This window comes from Neovison vison, chromosome 7, assembly GCF_020171115.1.
Source record: "Neovison vison isolate M4711 chromosome 7, ASM_NN_V1, whole genome shotgun sequence".
NCBI classification, from domain to species: domain Eukaryota; kingdom Metazoa; phylum Chordata; class Mammalia; order Carnivora; family Mustelidae; genus Neogale; species Neogale vison.
The window spans coordinates 17313265-17334947 of record NC_058097.1 but is presented as its reverse complement, the minus strand read 5'-3'; the positions used below and the strand labels follow the sequence as shown (position 1 = coordinate 17334947).

The window sequence follows — 21683 nt, the reverse complement described above, 5'->3', positions numbered from 1 at the left end:
CCTTCAACGTCCTTAATTAAGCCAGGTCCAGATCAGGAGGCTACGGGCACGCCACTGAGCACCTAGACTGGCACGGGCCTCCCTCCCCAAGTGGTCTGAGCCTGCTCACATCCTGAGTTCTCTCATACACGTGCACTGAGTGAGCAGGGGGTCCTGGCACTCCCCAGCAGGTCACGTCCCCTGCTTTAGGCGACTCTGTAGTGTCTGCCGCATGCCTGGCTGAGGGCCGGCATGTGACATGCTTCCAGCTGGTCTGCCTGCCCTCCCTCGGAAGGAGAGGCCCTCCCCAGGCATGGAGACCAGGAGGGATCTCACTTTTCTCGGGCTCTGGTACAGAGGCTGCTGTCCCTGCAAAGTCCCTGCTTCCCTGCTGATGTTAATGGTTCATGAGCTGAACAAGGCTTGGAACATCCTTCGCTTAAGAAGAAATGACAACATACTTTCTGTGGGAGTAGAACTTTAAATACAAGTCCACACAAATGGCAGGATTTCTGCAGGCCCAGTGTTCAGCTGCATTTCAAGTACAGCATTTCCTCCTGGAATGGATTGGCCGGCTGAGCGGTGTGTAGGCATTTCAAGGCACCAGAGAACACAGATGAAGACAACAAACCTTCCTAAAACAGAACAGACTTGCTAAAATTCTTCTAAAGGGAATCATTTCACATTCAGCCTAAAGTTTTCTCTGCAAAGAACATTTAACAAACCGAGTCCTAGAGGAGAATTTATGCAGAGATTAAAAAGCAAATCGGTGTGAATGAGTAAATAAGATCAGGCATCAGCATCTCCCTAAGCCTCCCGGCAGCCCTCCGCAGCTAAGCCTGAGGCCGGGGCTTTCTGGACGTGGGCAGGGTCTCATTCACCAGGAGCGCTCAGCCCCTTGTTCGGGGCCTTCTCAGAGGCTGTCCTCGGGTCCTCCGTGCACACAGTATCACCGGAGCCCTGGGCGCTGAGAGAGCCAGCATGAACTCCCTCCCCGAGAGAGGAAACCCCACTTGGGCTAAACCTGGGGCTGCTTGCTCCCGAAGGTCTCTGACCTGCCTGTGGGATTTCAGAGCCTGCTCCAGAGCGTATAACTGGGAGGCGACTGGGGGCTGCTGGAGGGCTTCCCATGGGAGTAAGATGTGAAACCTCATTTGCATAAGACTGTGAATTAGTCATTTGTCCACAGCAAAGACCAGTGGGGAAGAGATCACGGGGACCTGTAGTTCCCCAAATTCCCTCTCATTGCTGCCACCAAGCTTGCCTTCCAAGGGTCTCCTGCGGCTCAGGGTTCCCACTCACCCCTGCCCCTCTGGTAGTGGTAGCTGTCTCTACGCGTTCTTGGCTGTTGAATCCTGCATTTCTGAAAAGGGAAACAAGAACCGCTGGCGCTGGGTCATGGAGGCTGTATGTCCCCAGATTGCTGGTATAGATGTGCTGGTGCAGACAGGGACATGTCTCCATCCAGGAATAACTACTTAAAGGATAAGCACGCTTTATCTTTGTGAACATCTGGGTAGACGTTTTCCTTTTTGTCTCTACCTCTGCCTCCAAGCCTAGGATAGGACTCTTGCTCACCTCCTCTGCCCTCCCCTGCCCCCCCAGGGGCTGGAGCCTGCTCCCCGCCATGAGGCAGGACTGCACTTCTAGGTCCTCTTGTGGTTGGGTGGAATCATATGACCAGCTCTACCCACTAGCTGTGAGTGCAAGTGGTCTGTGTCACTGCTGGGCTAGGGTACTTAGCACAGGTGTGAGACCTCCTAGAGTTCTCTCCCTTTGCCACATCTACCCGTAGTGTTCTTTTTTTTTTAAAGATTATTTATTTATTTCACAGAGATCACAGCAGGCAGAGAGAGGGGGGAAGAAGGCTCCCCGCTGAGCAGAGAGCCCGATTGGGGGCTCGATCCCAGGACCCTGGGACTATGACCTGAGCCAAAGGTAGAGGCTTTAACCCACTGGGCCACCCAGGCGCCCCTACGTGTAGTGTTCTTGACGGTGGCTGCTCTATCAGCCTGGGTCCCAGGGTGTGGAACCATGGAGCAGCGCCCCAGCTAACCCTGCTCCCCACATGTCATAAGAGCAACGACAGAAAACTGATTATAAGCCACAGCATGACCCCTCCCACCCTGACCAATAGAGGAAGGCTTCTCCCTCCCTCCCTTCCTTCCTCTTTCTTTCTTTCTTCTGTATTTATTTGAGAGAGAGAGAGAGAGCACTAGTGGGAGGGGTAGAGGGAGAGAGAATCCCCAACCAACTCCAAGCTGAGCACAGAGCCCGAGGCAGGGCTCATCTCACCGTGAGATCGAGACCAAGAGTAGGATGCTTAACCAACTCTGTCACCCAAGGACCCCAGGCTTCTGATTTCTTTAATCCATTTACCAAAAACAAGACTAACCGATCAACAGCCCTCAATTTCCCCAGTATATAGCCAGATTGACGCCCCAGACCCAACTTTCTTTAAGAAAGATTTTAATGGCAATAATGATGTTCCTCTGCCCTAAACCCGGACCAGATCGGGGGCTCACTGCTTTCCATCCCTCCGTGTATGTACTGAACAGCTGATTCCCTGCTCAGGACCATGAGGCATCTGGACAGCTGAGCCTGAATCTTTTCATTTTTAGGGAAATCACTCCTGCTCAAAGAAAGGGCCACTGCTAGTGATAGAAGTATTAAAGTAAATCCACACACACGGGTTCCAGGGACCCGTTGGTTGGTTCCAGGGACCCAGCCAGGCCCACAGGGGACCAGGCAGGAGGGAGTGTCGAAGAGTACAGTGGGGTGGCGCAGATCGAGATGGTGCAACAGCCTGTGCTTAAGGGTTGGGGTCTGACACTGCCGGGTTGTGCTGGCCAAGGGGTGCTAGCCTGGGCTGGCGAGGGGGGAGGGCTAGGAGGCGGGGGGCACCTGGCATCCAGCTCTTCTGAGTCTGACGCAGCACTGTGACTGTGGGGTATTCTGCAGCAAGGCCCCAGGAATTTCTGGGGGCAGAGCCTGCTTTCTAGGTGTTTGTATTTTAGTGTGGGGTGTCCTCCTGGAGGGTATGGAGACAGGAAGGGGGTACGTGGTGGGTGGAACGAGCAGTGAGCAAGGGAGGGAGATAGAGGAGAGTCCGGGAGAGCTGAGAGCAGGCATGTGGGAAGCAGAGGCGCTCTGAAATCCTGCCCAGCGGGCCACGCTCTGACCACAATGACCCACCCGGTCCCAGGTGGCCGGCAGGGAGACGCCAGGGAGGAGCAGCTGTGAAAAATGAGCCTGAAAGGAGGATCCAACACATTCACTGACAGTTTGTCTTAAGCTGGGCTTGTTTAACTTAAATGCTTAGAATGTCTGAGTGAGTAGCTTCCCACCTACACCACACGATCAGCCTAGCCTCCAGTTCGGCTCCGAGCAGGGTGAGCAGAGCCTCACTGGCCCGGCCTGTGTCCTGCCCTCTGGGATGGCTTAGTGACCCTCTGGCTGGCTAAGGGTCCAAGCAGCACCCCCGGCCTGAGGCTTCCTGCACCCCCCTCATGACTAGAGAGACGGTAGATAGGGGGTTCCACCGGGCTTTGGTAAAGTTCTGGAGAGAAAATTGCCAGAACAGAGGTCAGCACCGAAAAGGAAATGGTCTATACAGTTTCAACCTGATTTTGCTTTTAAAAATAGGCCCAACATGAGACTTCAGCTGCGTGATCCTCATCTATCCCACGGCCCTCTGCCCTGGGTCCTGGGGCCACCATACTTCTCATGCCCTTTCTGCCCCTGGGGCTGTGGTTTCTCTGAGCCTTTGGTTGTCCCCTCTTCCCCTGCCCACCCTGAGGAGCTAGACCTTCTTCTGCCTCTTCTCCCCTCCCTTCACTGAATGTTCAGTATCGCCTGTTCCCAGGTGTCTCTCGGGATAGCTGACTTCTTTGTCCACTGCATTCCCCCCCCCACCCCCTGCCCAGTTCTGTCTCCTGAATAGTCCCTGAGGCTCTGGACATCCTCCATACCCTGCCTCTTCCCACCAGCTTCTGTTCTGCCTCCCTAATGCCTCCTATCCACTCCCAGGGTCACAGCCAGCTCAGGCCCCGCTCCGTCCCAGCTACACACTGCCCAGCCACTACCTGTCTCCCTGAAGCTGGCCTCCCTTCCTCTGGACCACATGGCAGCTACAGGGATATTTTAAAACTATACAGTAGACGACACTGCTCCCCTGTTAAACTCTTCAGTGACCCCTCCTGACCCCAGGAGGATGCCCAAGCAACTGGCAGGGAAGGGCACACTAGGCTCAGCATTCTGGTCTCCAGGATTGCTCTGCATCCCCTCCTACATGTGAAGTCCCAAGGCCCCTGTGTGGTTCTCTACCACACCCTTCTAGGCCTCCCTGCCTTTGCTGGGGCCATTCCCTTATAGGCCTCATCTGTGGGCTGGGATGAGGCTCAGGCTAAGTAGGGGGCTCAGGGTTCAGAAGTCACCGTGACAGTCTCTCAGTCTCTTCACCAATCCCCAGCCAGTTCTCTGCTCTCTGGCCCCCGAGATAACGAGAGGACCTTTAACCTGGCTGGTGGTTTCTGTGCATTTATTGCCCCTATTGGCAGTCTGCACACCAGAAGGGGGACCAGCCCCCCACATCTTCAGACTTACTAAGCTAGAAGCAGAACTAAGAGAGGAGGCTGAGCAATGGTGACAAATTCCATTTCTCAGAGCAAAGGGGGGAAGTGAGGAAGTGTCATAAGTGGCCTTGTGGATTGTCTCTGCAGATCAGGGACTGTGCTCTTGTGGTTGACACCAGCAGCCTCTGAGCTGTTCAACAACCCCCCCCCCCCGCCCCCTGCCGCCCCTGCCCCTAGTCCCAGGAATGCAGGTTTTTGTGTTCTAACTCCTAGGCCTGTGTCCCCCTGCAAGCACTTAGGTTTTATCACCTGACTCTAGCTGTGTCCGGTTCAGAGCAGGCAGATAATAGGAGCCCTGACGACCCACGAGCCTCAGCAACTCCCCTTCCGTCCCCTCCCCGGCCCAAATTGCTTTCCACCAGTTGTTTGACAGTGCTTGTTTCATAGCATCCTTACCAGCTCTGGGGTTTAAGCAATTAAAAGAAAAAAAATTTTTAATAGTTTAGTGGGTAATGCTATCTGGTTACAATTCCCGACATTTAAATTATATTGTATTCCTCCACTTTTGTGAAGTGCTGCCTCAAGTCTTCCCCGTGTATTGAGGCAGTTTGTATTTTCTCCAAAGATTTGGGTGAGTGAGACACACCCCCTCCCCTGGCCTTGCTCGCCTCAAAGGGAGGGAGAGGGGGAGGCCCAGAGTGCCAGCCCCCTGATGGCTTACCCAGAGCTCTGTTTCTAAACCTTTTAACCAAACAACAGAACCTTTTCTTAATTTCACACAGCACCTCTTTATATAAAACATGAATAATTCGCCTATGTGGGGAGACCTGGAGCATCACTCCCCCTCCAGAAGCCCCTGTCTTACCTGAGGAGGGGCTGCTGGGACCCTCTTGATCGTCTGAAGAGGGGAAGCCACCGCAATCGGGACCTGAAAGCAGATGAGCGGTTCACAGGGGTGTCGGGGACTCAACCTACAGCCACCCAGCAACCCAGAACAGGTGAGCCAGGTACAAAGACCAAGGGGCCCCACCTGCGCCAGAGGCAGCGCCACACCCTCCGCATCGCCAAGGAGAGGGTGTGGACCCGGCTGTCCCCGCGGACGCGGACGGAGGAAGTGCAGCCGGAAGGGGTGGAGGGGCACGGAGGTTTGTGCCACAAACCTGCACAGGCGTGGGGGAGTTAGGAGGGCTGACAGGTGGAGAGGGCTCTGCCTGACGGGTGAGAGGGATGAGAACTCTACCTGAACAGCTGGACCCGGGCCAGGCTGCGGATGTGTGAGGTGGGGGGCGGAGAGAGGCGAATTCAGAGCTCCAGCCTCGGGGCCTGGGTTAGATCTGATAGACGAAGCTGGAACAATGGGAGCTTTCCCCCAGGACCTTTGTGTAATCTCAGCCTCGCCAAGATACGTGGGGATGGGACAGAGCTGAACCCAGGCGGTAAAAGACAGACGGGGGCCACCCGGACCAGGGTTGGGGCAGGGAGGAGGAAGCCGCACAGAGAGAAAGAAATAGGGCGCTTTCACAGCAGATAGGGTAAAGATAGTTGTCTAGGGGACGTTCAGCAGAGACACTTCGTGACCTCAGTGGGGTCTACTTAGGGGACGGTCGGGAGGACACTCCGTGAGCGGTGGCCATTTACACGATGTCACCGGCTCTCTGCATCCCTCGCTGGCTCAGTCTGCAGCAGCTCCAGACACGCCCCCCAGTGGGATTGGTGGGCTGGGTCTCTCTCTGTGGCTCCGCCCTCCCCTTCTAACCTCGCCCCCGGCCTCCGGTATTGACTTCTCCCGGGACACTCTGGCTCCGCCCCCTGGCCCCAGGCCGGGGCCTCTCTCTGACCATTCAGGCGCTCCGGCTCTTTAGTCCCGCTCCTAGTCCCAAGTCCGGCTCTCAGCTTTCCAGCCTTATCCTTGACTTGAGGCCCTGGGAATTTCAACTCCCACCCCGCGGGGCTCTGTGCGGCCCTCGTCGGCCCTCCACCTTTTCAGGCCAGGACCCTCTTCAGTACCGTCACATCGAGCAACCATTCCTCCCCGACGCTCTCCTCCGGACCAGCTCCCGTCATTTATAGACACTTACTTTGCAAATCATTCCAACTGTGTTTCTGAGAAATCCGGAATTTAAGTCCCGGTCCCTTGGCCCACAAGCAGAAGGAGTTGCAGAGGGCTGGCAGGAGTGTTTCTTTTCTCGGAAAACAACTGGCTCTCTCTTGCTTAGGAATCCCCATGGAGAAGCTCCAGGGAGACCCGGATTCCAGGCCTGGGTCAGCTATCCATCTGAGCCTTAGGTGCCCCCTTCCCGGTCAGACATGGGGTCACTCCAGTGTCTTGGGCAGCCGCGCCCAAAGGAGCATGGGTACTTGATGTTGCCACATTAGGGTGGGAAGAGGGAAGCCATGGCCCCTAGGACCTGTGTTCCCCCAGGAACCCTTTTTCCCATGTGGACACCCTAACTTGTTTCCCCCTGAGTTAACCACCTGGAGGCATCCCTCCCCACCTATAGTTTGGGGAGTCCAACTTCCAACCCATAGCCAGGAGGTCAGAGGGGGCCTTCTTCTGGCCTCCAGGGGAGGTCCTGTCCCCTGTACCTGGGATGCCTGCCTCTTTACCCTCCACAGGCTGATGACTTGTGTGCACCTCTGTCCTTCACCCTCTTCGTGGGCTGACCTGACCCTAGGCCACAGGCTGGGAAGCATCTAGAAGTGGATATGAAGGAGGCAGGCCTCTACTGAGCCATCCCAGCCCACATGACTCTCAGGTCCCACCACCCTGGGGTGGGGAGGAGCTCACTCCACGTCTCTCAACAAGAAGTTTCTCAAGGAAGCCCTTTGTCCTCAGACCTTCCCCAAACTGTCCCCCTCCAGCTGCACAACCTCTCTCCCCCACCAAACTCTTCTGCACATTTTTTCAAAATAGAATTAAATGACAGGAACTATTTAGGGAGGGGTTCCCTAGAGGAAATGGGATCACTACAACTTTGGAAATTACAGGACTTTTTGTTTTTTCCTCAAAAGAAAAACTCATCCAATCATTGATATTCTCAGTCAAACCCTGTTTTGAAATATGCTCCCCTCTGTCCTTTCATAAACTATAGGCCTTCTCCCTCTTTGAAAATAAGAGCACATCAAATTAGGGATTAGAAATGGGAAAAATTCAATCAGAGCCGCCCTCAGGCCTGCTACACATCTCAGTTCACTCCTAAACCAACAGTACCGGCTCCCGCTACAACCCAGCCCAGCATCATCATTCAAAACGCACCAGTAGGAAATGGTGAAACAGAAGGACCTTTCATCCCCGAGTGAGTGAGGACTGCAGGGCTGCTCTCCTAAGCTCCGGAAGCCGGCAGTGCCTGGGCAGAGTGGAGTCAGGGCCCCTTGTTTAAATAGGCAGTAGGGGAGGGCGGGCCTGGGGGGGCGGGTATGGAAAGTGGGCTGTTCATCCAGCACAGCAAGGCAGTGTCTACGGATCCAGCAGTGGTCCTGAGCACGCGCCTGCCTGCTTGTCCACCAGGAGCCCGCAGGCCCCAAGACCGCAGACCAGCACCTGGGGTGACCTCTGATGGACGTGCAGCTCCAAGTGAGCCCACATCCCTGGATGCTTGGGCCAGGTTCCTGAATGCCTCTACATCCCCTGAGATATAGCCCAGTCAGCAGAACCAGCAGTGCAGCTGGATGGATCTGCTCCCTAGAACAGTAAGTAGTGGCCTCAAGCAGGGCATCTCTCCAAGCCTTAGTTTCTACTTCCTTTCTACAGTTTCTACTTTCTTCCTAATTTCATAGGTCCAGAAATAATGTGTGCACAGTGCCTGGCACCTAGGAGGTTGATTTATTTATCCCCATGGTAATGCTGGGTACCTTCATTAAGGTTCAAGCCCAGAGATGTAACGTATGTAAAGTCACACAGCCCTCTAGCTGAGCGTCAGGGTCAGACGTCTTGCAGACCTGAGACTAGGTTGGGTTGCTGGAAGGCCCTTGGGTTGAGGGTGAGAAGCAGTTGCTGGCCTTGAGGAAAAGTGTTGACTGAGTTCCGGTGAAGGGATTTACCCTTAAACATCCAATACCAAGGCAAGAGGAGAGGCATGGCTGGACAGGCATGCTCAGAGGCCGGTCTGTGCATTTGGTTGAGACCTTATTGGCGGTGTGCAGAAGTACCCCAGATTTACTTCTAGCCCTGGATGGGGAGAGGACCTTCCCCCCACCAAATGCATATATTACAGCCCTAACCCCCCCGTGTGGCTGTCTTTGAGATGGGGCCTCTAGGGAAGTAATTAAGGTTAAATGATGTCAGAAGGGTGAGACCCGATCAGATCAGTGTCCTTATTTTTTTTTTTTTTAAAGATTTTATTTATTTATTTGAGAGAGACAGTGAGAGAGAGCATGAGCCAGGAGAAGGTCAGAGAGCGAAGCAGACTCCCCATGGAGCTGGGAGCCTGATGTGGGACTCGATCCCGGGACTCCAGGATCACGCCCTGAGCCGAAGGCAGTCGTCCAACCAACTGCGCCACCCAGGCGTCCCCAGATCAGTGTCCTTATTTAAAAAAAAAAAAAAAAAAATCTGAGGGGCACCTGGGTGGCTCAGTTATTAAGCATTTGCCTTTGGCTCAGGTAATGATCCCAGGGTCCTGGGATCAAGCCCCTCATTGGGCTCCCTGCTCAGTGGGAGCCCTGATTCTCCCTCTCCCACTCCACCTGCTTGTGTTCCAGCTCTTGCTATCTCTCTCTGTCAAATAAATAAATAAAGTCTTAAAAAAATAAATAAAACAAAATGCAACGCAGAAAACTACTTCATCTTAAAAAAAAGAAGAAGAGAAAAAAAGACATCTGAGCCTCCCACGGCCTTATACCTGCATGGAGGAAAGGCCAGGTAAGGACTGCAAAGCCAGGAAGAGAGCTCTCACCAGAGACCCGATCAGCCACAACCTTGATCTTGGGCTTTTAGCCTCCAGAATTGGGAGAAAATACATTTCTGTTGTTTAAGCCACCCTGTCTGATCTTTGGTTCTAGCAGCCCCAGCAGACTAACACAAGTGGATAGGATTGAGCCTGGGGAGCATGGAAAAGGACCTCCAGTTTACACAGCTGAATGGAGGCTGAAGTCGCTCATTGGCCAGGGGTGCAGTCAGTCAAGGGAGGGCTGTGGTGTTGGGGGACATTTGCACGGATCTGTCCAGGTGGCAGTAGAATATTCAGACCCACAACTCCTCAGAGAAGTCTTGGCTAGAGCAGGATTTGGGAATTATTAGTGTATGTTAAATCTTAGGAGTGGCTGAATTTCATCAGATCACTTCCTTTTTCTTTTTCAACCGGTCCGTTTTAATCCCAGTGTCTTGTTATATCAGATTTTGTCTTTCATATTTTTGTAAAAAGCCAGAAATTCTCTCTCTCTTTTTAAGTATAATTGTGCACAAATTCCGCCTCCCCTACCCCCCACTTTTTAATGAGTCTGTTTTCTCCTACTTACACATAGCAAGTCTTAGGAGCATAATTGCCATGTGGTTAGGACACTCCTGTGTGGTTCGAATGCCACATTTCTATCCGAGATTCATCTTGTCTTCACTATTTGTGATGTCAGTCCTCTTGTCATTCTTATCCAAGTTCAAAAGAACGTATCTCCCTTCAGCTTGCCAGATCATTCCATACTATAACTAGCAAATGCTGATTTCTTTCTCTTGGAGTTAAACTTGAAAGGCACAGTGTGTGTTCTTTATTTCTAGGCGGAGCTGTTTTTTGTATTTTCTTGTATTTTTTGTATTTCTTGTATATTTCTTGTATTGTAACTTTTCTTGTATCGTTTCTTATCTGTTTCCCTCATCGTGTGCCTCGCCCCTGTTTCTCTTTCTCTCACCTGCTGTAGGGCTGTGACACCATCTCTCATTTCCAAGTGGATTGTTTGTACCTCTCTGATTGTCTTCTTTGTTTGCATTTCTGGTTTGATGTCTTACTTTAGCCTCAACATCCCTGCTTTCTTTGCTCTATTGTTCCAGTCATCTCAGTGTCTACTTTCAGACGTGTTTCAGTTACTCTATCGTTTCCACCACGGAATTACAGCTTTTTTTGGGGGGAGGGGGCTGGGTTGGGGGCTGATCTGTTCTTGTTATTATTGTTTTTTGTCACATTTCTCTCACAGTAGTTATTACCCTGTTCATCTTATTTGTTCCTCGGGCATTTCAGATTCCATCATTTAAAAGACAAACGAACTGACACATAATTGAGGGCCCACTGTGTGCAACCACTGTTCTGTATTTAGCGCTTGGCAGAGCCCGCTGCTGCTGTAGGTTTGGTACAGCAGAATTCTGCAGCTAGAGCTGGTTTGAGGGAGGTTCTGGTTAACTCAGATTTATTCCATCTTGTTCCAAAAAAGACTTAAACTGTGTTCTACGTACAATATAATAGATTTTTTTTAAAGCAGTGAGGGAATTAGAGTTAAGGGAAAATAAAGGTAGGAAAAGCAAGTAGCAGCCATGCAGAGCTATCAAGAGAGTGTGCAGGGGGTGAGGGTCTCTATATTCTGTTAGTGGCCTCAGTAGGCACAGAGGGGTTGTGTCTTATGACTAAGGCTTCTCCTTTTTATTTCTGCTGGTGGTGTTGACATGACCCTTTGTTTCAATTTGTTACTTGAAAGTCTGTTGCGCAGAAGAGGCGCCCTTGGTGTGAACCACTCTGCAAGCCCCCTAGATGGGGAACACTTACTTAAAATTTTTTTCCCAATAGGGATGGAATTGGAAAGAGACAGAGGCAAGAGGCACACCTGATGGTGTGGGCAGGCTGCATGTAAACAGTGGGACAGACTCCTCCCTCCTGTTCGTCTTTCAAAAAGTTGGTATTGATTGAGCAACTAATCAGCTGTGTATTTCCTGAGCTCTGAATCAGAGAGCTTCCCTGTTTTGGGGTAGCAAGTGTAATCTGGGAATGGAAAGCTTCTCGGGGTCTCTCTGTTCCCACAGAACTCCAGAGTGGCCTCATTTCACACCTCTCAGGAAACAGTTTTCCGAGTGACAGATTGATTGGTGTATGGGCGGTTACCAAAAAAGAATCTATTTTATTAGCTATTTGTCTTGCAAAGTGAAATCGTTTTTTAAAACTTTATCAAAATGTCATCGTCCTGGGGTTGTGCCCCTGGCTTGGAGAGACGATCCGCAGACCCCACAGGGGAAGGGCTACCATGTTTGGGTCTTCCTCGAGCCCTCCTCAGGTGATGAGCCTGGGATGTGCTGCCCAGCCAGAGGCTCTCTCAGGGGGCAGGGGTTGTGGGGGTTGAGGGCATGAGGCACAGCTGGGCACCAAAAGGGTGTTGCCAAATCTCATCCTGATGCCTGAAATGGCTCTCTCTCTCTCTCTCTTTTTTAATATACCACGGGAAAAATGAGAATTTAGACATTCGTATACATGAGAGACCACATACAGGTAACTTTGCTTTTCTATTTGAGAAAGCAATAGGAAACATTCCACTTATTTTTTTAAAATGAAAACCAAGGATATAAAATCTTTAAAAAGTATTTGGTTTTCTATTGATGGCAGTTAAAGAAGAGAGAAAGATAGAGGGGGACTGAAAGCAGAGGAGGGAAGCCAGAGGGTGGAGTTAAGTCCCCCAGAAGCCTCAGTGGGCACAGCCCCCCATCAGTGGGCCAGGGAGCAGAGGCTCTCTTCTTGGCCCTTCCCTCCGCCCTCAACTCGTCCTATCCAGAGTCAAGGCCAGTCACTTCCAGCTTTGCAGTCCATTTCCGGTCCCTGCTCCTTCTCTTCTCTTCCTTCTTGGGCCTCCTCAGTTTTTGCCTGCTGTGGGCCATCCACCATGCTCAAGTCCCAGCCCAGGTTCCCAGCCCAAGCCACTCTGAGTTCATGCTGCCCCTTCCTCTGTCCAGCACCTCCAGATCTCCCTCTGTACAAAGAACAAACCCCTCTACCCAGCCTGGTCTGGGGACCTTTGGTGATGGGGTGCAGCCTTCCTCTGCCTCTCCTTCCCTCCCACTGGTTGGTTCTGATGGCCCCGGCTCTAGCTTTTATCTTTCCTGGAACACTGCATACTCTTTCACGCCTGTGTGCCTTTGTACATGCTGTCCCCAGTGTCCGGGACACCCCCCGTTGGTCCACCTGGCACCCATCCTCTGTGGCTCAACTCTGCAGCTGCCAGCTCCCATCCTTCAATCTCACACCCACCAAGTATCAGACTGTAGCCTAGAGCCCCCTGAGCACTGAGCACAGAGTCCATTCCCTGAAAGGCACTCAGGGAGCCCAGATTGGATTATATAGTGGCTTCTAACCAGGCCAGAATGTCGGTCACCAAAACGTTCAGTTCCCTCTGTATGTACCAAGTGGTACAGCAGGAGCTCTGAGAAAACTTCCTGGTCATTTGAGCTAGTGCATCAGTTAGGCTGCCGTGTATAAAGGGAGATTTGGGGATATGTAGCTAGAGTGGCAGAGCCTAGGCTTAGAGTAAGACTCATCCATGGCCCCCTCCTGGCTTGAGTTTTGACCCCACAGGGCTCCCTAATGCTCAGAAGGACCCACAGGCAGGGGAGGAATCCCCCCAGAGGTCTGGGAAGGCTGGCAGCCACTGCCCTCCCCTCTGCTGCCACCCTCCTGTGTCCCAGAGGGATTTGAGGTGGATTGTGCCACTATTTGTCCTTAACACCCGAGTGTGAATCAGTGTGTGGGCTGTTCTCTTGGATGTCTGTCTGGGCAGAGAGCTGGGGGTGCTGGGAAGGGATAAGCCAGCAGGAGCCAGGCAGAGCTATTGTTGGGGGTCACCGGGTGTCCGGTCAGCCCCCTCATCTCTCATTGTGTCCTTCGGACTTTCCTCCACCATTCATTCTCCACACAGAAACCAGGGTCCTCTTTCTATACATAAACCCAAGCACCCTCCCAGCTGAAAACACCCCCAGGATAAAACCCGTGTCCTGAGTCTGCCATCCTCTCCCGTGTCCCTCCTCGCCGATCTTATCTCCCTGCTCACGCCTCCAGAGCTCTCCTTGCTCCGTCTACAGTTCCTGGTCTCTTTCAAAGCTGGCCTTTCCTCACACTGTCCCCTCCCGCTGAAACCCCCTTGCCTGGCTTGCCTGGCCGGCTGCTCCTCCCCGTCAGGCCTAAGGGAAGCCTTCCCAGTCTCCCTTCACGTTTACTATTAGGGAATCCCATAGGGAGCGCCCATTGCTCCCCTTCCTGCCTCTGAAGAGGCTGGGACCAGGGTCACGTGTCAGACAGTCCTGGCTACCAGCATACAGACAAGATTATGGGGAATGACAACTGGGTGGGGGGGGGAATATGTCCCAAATGTGCCCCTCCAGAGGGAGATGTCAGATCTGGTGCTGGGAAGTTGGGGGCCTTATAGGAGGACAGGGATCATCCAAGAGGCAGGCAGTTGCTTGGCACGTGCCTGAGCTTTGGCCACGAGGGCGCCATGCTGAAGCCCCAGCTGTGGATGAGGGCAGGGGGAGGACAAAAGGGGGTCAAGGACAGAACCACGGGACTCATCCCATTTTTGGCTTAGTGAGGAAAGAGGAGCCAAAATGAACACTTGGGAGAAGGCGGAAGAACGCAGAAAAGGTAGCTAAAATATAGCACTTTTTTTTTTAATTTAGTTCTCAGATAATCTTACTTTTTTTCTTTTTCACTTAGAATAGCTGGAAAAGGAGGGCCCTATGTGGCAGTCCCTGGATGAGAAAACCATGTGTCAAAGCTTGTGCCGGGTCCCTCACTCTATTTTTAACTTCCTGACACTACCTCTTTGAGCCCTGAGCAGGACTCCTGGCCTGAGGTGGCCCGAGCCGGCATCTCCGAGGCCAAGGTGGCCAGCCCTCCCTTCGTTCTTCAGAAACCACCAAAAAGCCAGCCATTCACTTCTCTTGACCAGAAATAAATGCATTAGATAAATGTTCTCAGGCAACCTTGAGGGATGTGGACACGAAATTATCCCATAAATTACTTTTGTTTCCTCTCCTCAGTTCAGAGTTGGGTTTTTGGTTGGGGGTGGTGTTCACATTAGTACATGAAAGTTGGACGGTAATTAATATTCTTAAAATAGAATGCCCCTATTCCCAAGTTTAGAAAGAAAACCCACCCAGGAATGAAAGAATGTGGACGCATGTGAAATGCGACTTCTACTAGCCACAGAATCTTTTACGAGCCTCATTGGGGAGCGCCTGGCCTGTGGGATTTGTGGCAGAACACGCCAGGGCCGACCGTGTCTGCGGTTGCTTTTCATTCTGTTCCCGGTTCCAGGTCAAGGAAGCCTTTGACATCGTGGCCAGGAGCTGTGTGGGGTTCACCAACCTCTAATTACAGTTCTTTTTTAAAATATTGATGAACAGTCCCTCTGTTGATTCACTTGTTTTTAAACAGGGTGGCTGTAGCGAGCAGACTCTCCAGGCCTCCTCAGGCCACAGAGCCTCTCCCTGCACCTCGAGGTGCTGGGATTCTCTTTCAAACACTAAAGGAAGAAAACTGCCCCTATGGAGGGTGGGGGTCACTTCAGGGTTCTAACTCAGGCCTGGCTGGGCTGCAGGGGAAGGCCTTGCTTTCCCCAGACAGGAACTTTGGGCCTCTGCCGTTCCTACTCAGGCTTCAGGGTTGGGGTGCAGGCTTAGGCAGGAGGGGCTGCCATCCTACTCCCACCACCCTCTGGCCTGAGACCCCACTGCACATCTGGTCACCCTGTCCCTGACATGTCTGCTACCTGGGGTGGAGACAAGTAGGACTGGAGGGGATCACTTCTAGTCCTAGGGGTCCGGAAGAACCATGTGCCACCCGTCCCATCCTGGGGACACCCACACAGAAGGACCTTGCAGGCCCAGGCTCCCCCAGAGGCACCTGACTACGATGTGGGTATGGGAGGTGATCCCTATTTTCCTGGAGGACTTGGTGCCCGGTCAGCTGCTTCTTGCCTGTACTACTAGCTTTTCATCGCCTGTCCCCATGGGCTGAGGACTTGGCTGGCAGCCAGGCATTGACATGGTTTCTGTAAGAACCTTGTCTAGAGAAAAGCACCTCATTACAAATGGGATATGTCAGCAGTGCCCATGATACCCCAGAGCTCCTGACTCTGTGGGGCTGAGGCCAGGTTCCTGACGCCATCACCTTCCCCACGCTACAGCTTAGCCGAGTGGCTACTGTTGTGACCCTTTTACAGATGAGGTGCCCAAGGCTCAGAGCGGTGAAGCTCGCTCCCCAAGATCACCGTGGAGGGGGTAGCATTCGAACCCAGCTCCAGCTCCATCTGACTCTGAAACCACAGCTCTTCTCAGTGCGTCCTGCCACAGAACTCCTGGTCCCACTTCCGGCCTTTGGCAAGTGGCCTCTGTAACAGGCACCCTCAGATACATGCGATGTGTCCCTGGGGGAGGGTGTCGTGAGCTCTGCTGTGATGCTGCTTGTCAGATCCTGCCCCGCTCAGCTGGGGTGCCCCCTTAGTTGGGGGAACTTGTTGACATGACCCATTTGGACTACAATTTTAAGAGGTAATTATTGGATCAGCTTGGTGACCATCAGGCCCTTCTGCTACATGCTAAGAAATGGACATAACCCTGTTACAGGGTAAATCAGATATAATCAGCGCCTAATTCAATATGGTGGCTCTAAAGTAACATTTATCAAGTACAGAAGAGGTCCAGTGAGTAAGACAACAGTAGTGGTTGGATTAGACTCCGACAAGAGGAACCCATTTGATGAAAGTTTTAAAAAGATTAAGTGGGAGAGACAGACTTTTCCAGCATTGTCCATTATTAGGCATATACACTCACATGTTCTAGACACACACGAGGGCATCTTCCGGACGTGCACACCTCAGCCTCACCTGGCCACACTTCATCCTTCAAGTTCTGACAAAAGTGCCTAGACACCTAGAACACCTTCCTGTCCAAAACTGAGCCTGGGTGATGAGCCAGTGGGCTGGGCTGGCCATTCCTGCCCTTTCTGTGCCTAAGAATCGGAAAATGCTCAGCTACAGAGCCCAAGTACATGGCCAGCTCTGAGTGGGATAGAATCTCTCTTCTGACTGGTGGTTTGGGAGTTACATAGGCTAAAATAATAGATTTCTGGGTGATTGTGATGGCATCTGTTACTTTTGCATTCAATGGAATGTTCCGTCCCCGCCTCCTTCCCAAATGCCGGCCAGATTGACTGACAGCAATTCCAGGCCCACACCAGACCCTTCTCTGCAAACTTACAGAGGCAATGGTCACTAAGAGCCAACGATGGTCCACTGACTGCTCTCCCAGCCTCCCTTAGCTATATGGGCCTGCCTTCCAGAGCTCTGTGGAAGCCTCCAAACCCCTTCACCCACACTGGGGCTGGCTAGTGACCTTCCTCTGAGCCACCACATCCCCTCTTGGGCTCTTGGTCCCCCAGCTCATCTCACAGCCGTTAAGAACTCTTACAATAAGTTCCTTATTCCATCACAATTACAATGATTCTGCCTCCCTGATGGAACCCTGAGTGATAAGGCACCCCACCTCTTCAGGTAGACCTCATCTCTCTCTTCTGGAAAATGGAGACGGTGTGAGACATAGCAGTTCCAGGAATGGGGCTCAATCCAGATGCTAGGCCTGAGCTCAGGATTGACTCTGGCTCGTACACAGGTCCTAATCTGCGGATAAGCTTTAGGTCAGAATCCTGACCTAGTTGGGCTTTTCAGCCTGGCACCAGCTGTGGCAGCCCCGCAGAGCAGGGCCCTTGTGAGGTCAGTGGCTGGGCTCCTGCTCGTGGCAGAAGACTGGTTCCACGATGGAGGGTTTAAGGCAATGGCTGCTCGTTAGAGCCTTTCCTGATTGGATGCTGGTGTCTCAGTCGGGAATACAAGCCTAATTTGGAACATCATTCTCCCAGGAAGCCAGTGAGTGCTGAGTTAGGAGGCTTCCAAGAAGCTGCTGAGAAGGGCGAGAATGGCTCCTTGGGCAGAGATGCGCTCTGCTGACTTGCTCATGCGGAGGCTGGTTCCCGAGATGCCGACGGGCTGGGGAGTAGATGTGTGGATGCTGGGTCTGGGCACTGCACACACAGTGCCTGCTTACCTCTGGCCCCAGGTCAGGGCTCCCACTGTCATACCCTGCCTGCAGATGTCCCCCTTCTTCCCTGACTTCAGGTCCCTGCTCAGATGCCACCCCCTCGGAAGAGCCTATGCCACCCCGTGGGAACTAATGTCCCCTTCCATCACCCTCTACGGCTCTACCCTGCTCCACGTTTTTTTCCAAAGTATTACCACCTAACCCATGATGCATTTCCATGTTGTCTTTCTTCCTCCACTAGCAGGTAAAGCTCCTTGCAGGCAGTGCTCAGGTCTGTTTTGTTCACTAGTGGATCTGCAACACCCAGAATGGCACGTGGCTCACGATAGACACCACTGCAAATCTGCTGCAGCAAGAGAAGTGTCCTGACCTCACCTCTACCTCTGTCTTTATTTGTGCTTGAGAACACCGAAGACAGCAACCCCAGCCTGGAGGAAGGCTCCTTCTTGGGGTCAGGAAGGCTGGTTTGATCAGTTAAGTACCAAACATGCGTTCTCAACACCAGGGGTCCAGTCTTTTCCTCTGATCATTACGCTTGATCTTAGGATCTGTAACCATTTTGGAAGTGGATTTGGGGTGATTAAGTTCTTTTCTAACCTAATCCTGTATGGAAAACAAGAGTTTTAAATGGAGTGAATTAGAATGGATTTGCTGATGTCTGATCACTTGTGCGATCATTCACCCCAGCACATTTCAAAGCCGGGACTGGGCATCTCGCCATGAAGAACATTCCCCTGGCTCTTGCTGTAAGGGAGGAGAGGAGACTTCTGTCCTTAGACTGGAAGAGTTGCATGGGGAGTCAGAGGGGCCATGGCCTTTGAGGAGCAGAGCTTTTGGAAAGCCCATGCCCTTGATTTTGTAGGGAGCACCAGTCCTGGCTGCTGGGTCTACAGCCTGAAGTGGATGGCTGGCAGTGCTCCAAGCCCTCACCGGGCTTCTCTGTTTTCTGTTGGAATCCTCCTGACCACAGCTTGGGAAATACAAGGACAGGTGTGCAGGGAGTGGTGCATGAAGAGGGTCTGGCAAAGGACTTTTTTTTTTTTTTTTAAAGATTTTATTTATTTATTTGACAGACAGAGATCACAAGTAGGCAGAGAGGCAGGCAGAGAGGAGGAAGCAGGCTCCCTGCCGAGCAGAGAGCCCGATGTGGGGCTCGATCCCAGGACCCTGGGATCATGACCTGAGCTGAAAGCAGAGGCTTCAACCCACTGAGCCACCCAGGCACCCCCGGCAAAGGACTTTTGATAACAGGACTGCAGGGTTGAGTTGGGGGGTCCCTCAAGGAGGAGGAGGAGGGGAGCCCCCTGTGTCCCTGGCCCATCCGCCACTGAGGCCCGAGGTCCTGGGAGCTGGTGTGTTTGCACCTCAGCCCAGTACAGGATCTGAGGGTATCATGGCAGCAAGAAACAATGTTTCCAAGAAGATAAGGTAGAAAAGAAAGCTGTCCACCCAAACTGGAAACAAAAAGGCACTGATACTTGATGGGACCACTCTTGTGACCTGGAGCCTTGTGGGAGACCCTGTTCTTGGCAACACTGGAAGCAGGGAAGCTGTGAGTTTCTTCTCTGTAACCCCAGTCACACCTGTGCAGACTTGCTGGGCTCAGGGCCACGCTGGGGTAGAACCTGGCTTTTAGCCAATATTTGGTAACTTTCAGAAAATGGGATTTTCCTCTTCTGCTGATTTGATTTTTAACTTGGGGATTTATCATTTGTTTAATCTCTAGCTTTTGGGTGCAGATAGCAGGGTTTCTTTCCCCAAGACAGATAGATGCTTTAATGGGGACTTAGGGTTACAGCCTCAGGACTCACAGCTGCCCTGCATCTTCTGTCCTGCGGGCCTGGCCGGCACGGGCTGCCTGGCCAGTCTTCATTAAAGGAGACACGCAGGATCATTCTGTCTGGGAGGTTGTATGGTCTGTTCCCATCATGAACCCAGTTACATTCAGATGAAATGGCAGCTTGGGGTACAGCGGCTTGGGGCAGTGTCACAAGGCTTATGTCACTCAATCCTCAACCCAGTCATAGTCTGAGAAGTCCTCAGAGGTCACAGCTTTTTGCCCTCAGTCTGCTAGTGGCAAGGCTGGGATCTGCAGCCCCAAGGTTGTGTCACAATAGCCTATGCTCTTAGCTACCCTGAGATTCTTCCCATGGTGCTTGTTTGATGATTCGTTTCTTATTCTATACCCAGAGACAATGAGGTGGAAACCAGAAGAAAAGGGGGCTATTATGATAGCACTATTTGCCGTTTACCTAAATTGGATAATAAATCTCGGAGCTGCTTAACATACACATGTCGACCTCCTAAACATCTAGTTATCACTTAAAGCTATTTGATGGTAACTATGGTATAATGAATACTTTCGTATAGAAAATAAGATATTTTCTGTGAAATGGAAAAATGAATGAGAAAGTGCATTTAGCCTGGCCCTCATCTTTCTTGGGGACAGGGCAACAAACCCGAGGTGGTGGGGGAGCTGCGCGCGGCCGCCGATGGCTGCACAAAGCACTCCCAGCCCCCTTCAGACTGGTGTGGCACGCAGGGAGGGGAAGCCTGTCGCCTAAGCAGCAGCAGACCCAGCTGAGTGAGGCTGCCGAGCCCCAAATAACTCCGTGCCCATTCATCAGCCTCAGCATAATTGGGCATCTGCCACTGGCATCTCCAGATGTTTGCCTTGATCAGATGTCGATGCGGTTCAGTGTTTTCATTGAGAGCCTCATAAAAAGCTCTAGCTGGTTGGGGACGCTTATTGTTCATTTTATTTGAGTTCCTTATCATGTGCAAAATGTTCCAGGCACCATTAGGAGACACAAAAGACTCAGAAAACACAGTTTCGGAGGGGGGTGCAAGCTCACCCTAGCGTAGAGGAGACGCGGCCACTGAAATTTACAAACATTTGCTGAACACAATCAGCTGGTGGGAATGAAAGTCTCTCGCAGCAGCACGTTGGGGCAGGGAGGTGGGGTGGAGGAGACTGAGGGTTTAAAGCCCGCCTGAGGGAATCTTCTAAAATCAAATGGGTGTTCCAGGCTGTTTGCTCATGAATGTGGTCTTCAAATGACTCCGCAGCAAAATTGGAGTGTGGGGGACCCCCTGACCTGGGGCAGAAGCTCGGACAGGAGATCAAAAGGGACACATATCCTGTTTGAGGGGAAAGGTTTGAGGTGCCGGTTCAGGCACATGGTAATTATTGCTTAACTGTACACGTATCTTGGCAAGATACATTGATTTGCACATAGGTTGCTAAGGGCATTTAAGGGAAAATAGACCATAGGCAATGAGAACTGCCCCCATCAATTTACCAAATTCATGTCTGAGCATCATGGAAGTGTGGAGAACCTTGCTTATAGGTGCAAATTAAGGCTCTCTTCCTTGGGAAAAGATAATTTAAATGATCAATAACCTCTCCTGCAGGAATACTTTGAGAGTGTTCCTTTTTAAAAATTGACTTCATTTATTCTTTCCTCATATCAAAAAAGGATTCGTAGAGGTATATCACAAAAGATACGGCAGTGGGGTTATTAAAATTGAAATGGAAAATCAGAACCCAATCAGAAAAGAGAATACAAGTTTTCTAACTGTAGTGGCTAACCTTGCTTCTGTGACCAAGGTCTACGTTTAGCTCTGAGCTTCCTGGAATCCAAGGTGAGAAGGGCAACATAATCAATGACATAGGTTCAACTACTGAAATGGACCGACTGTTAATCATTTTTTTTAAGATGTTTATTTATTTATTTGACAGACAGAGATCACAAATAGGCAGAGAGGCAGGCAGAGAGAGAGGAAGGGAAGCAGGCTCCCCGCTGAGCAGAGAGCCCGATGCGGGGCTCGATCCCAGGACCCTGGGATCATGACTTGAGCAGAAGGCAGAGGCTTCAACCCACTGAGCCACCTAGGCAACCCCCGACTGTCAATCCTTGACTGATTGTTCGTGAATTTATAAAAAAGCCAGAGAAACAGCGGAAACTTTGGGGGAAATGGGGGATATTTTTAAGATATTTACAAGGGAAAAGATGGATTTTGACATTTTTCTTGTGAGGCAAAGCTTCGCAATAATGACAGACGTGCCCACTAAGGTCTGGGTGAACCTGGAATAAGCTGTGATTCAATCAGTTCATTGCTGAACGAATCACTTC

General features: G+C 51.7%; 1 protein-coding gene across 3 annotated transcripts in view; it reads right to left on the bottom strand.

The window, feature by feature from the left end:
* Positions 1 to 21683, bottom strand: part of SMPD3 (sphingomyelin phosphodiesterase 3) — a 78269-nt gene that overhangs the window by 18676 nt on the left and 37910 nt on the right. The window contains exons 1-2 of one of the 3 annotated variants that reach the window (XM_044255866.1): positions 5794 to 5926; positions 5419 to 5481 (exon numbers count right to left, since the gene is read on the bottom strand). The gene's annotated coding sequence lies outside the window, so the exon portion shown is untranslated. Of the gene's footprint in view, positions 1 to 5418; positions 5482 to 5583; positions 5668 to 5793; positions 5927 to 21683 lie in introns of those variants that run through there. The other 2 variants (XM_044255867.1, XM_044255865.1) reach the window with 2 other exon arrangements.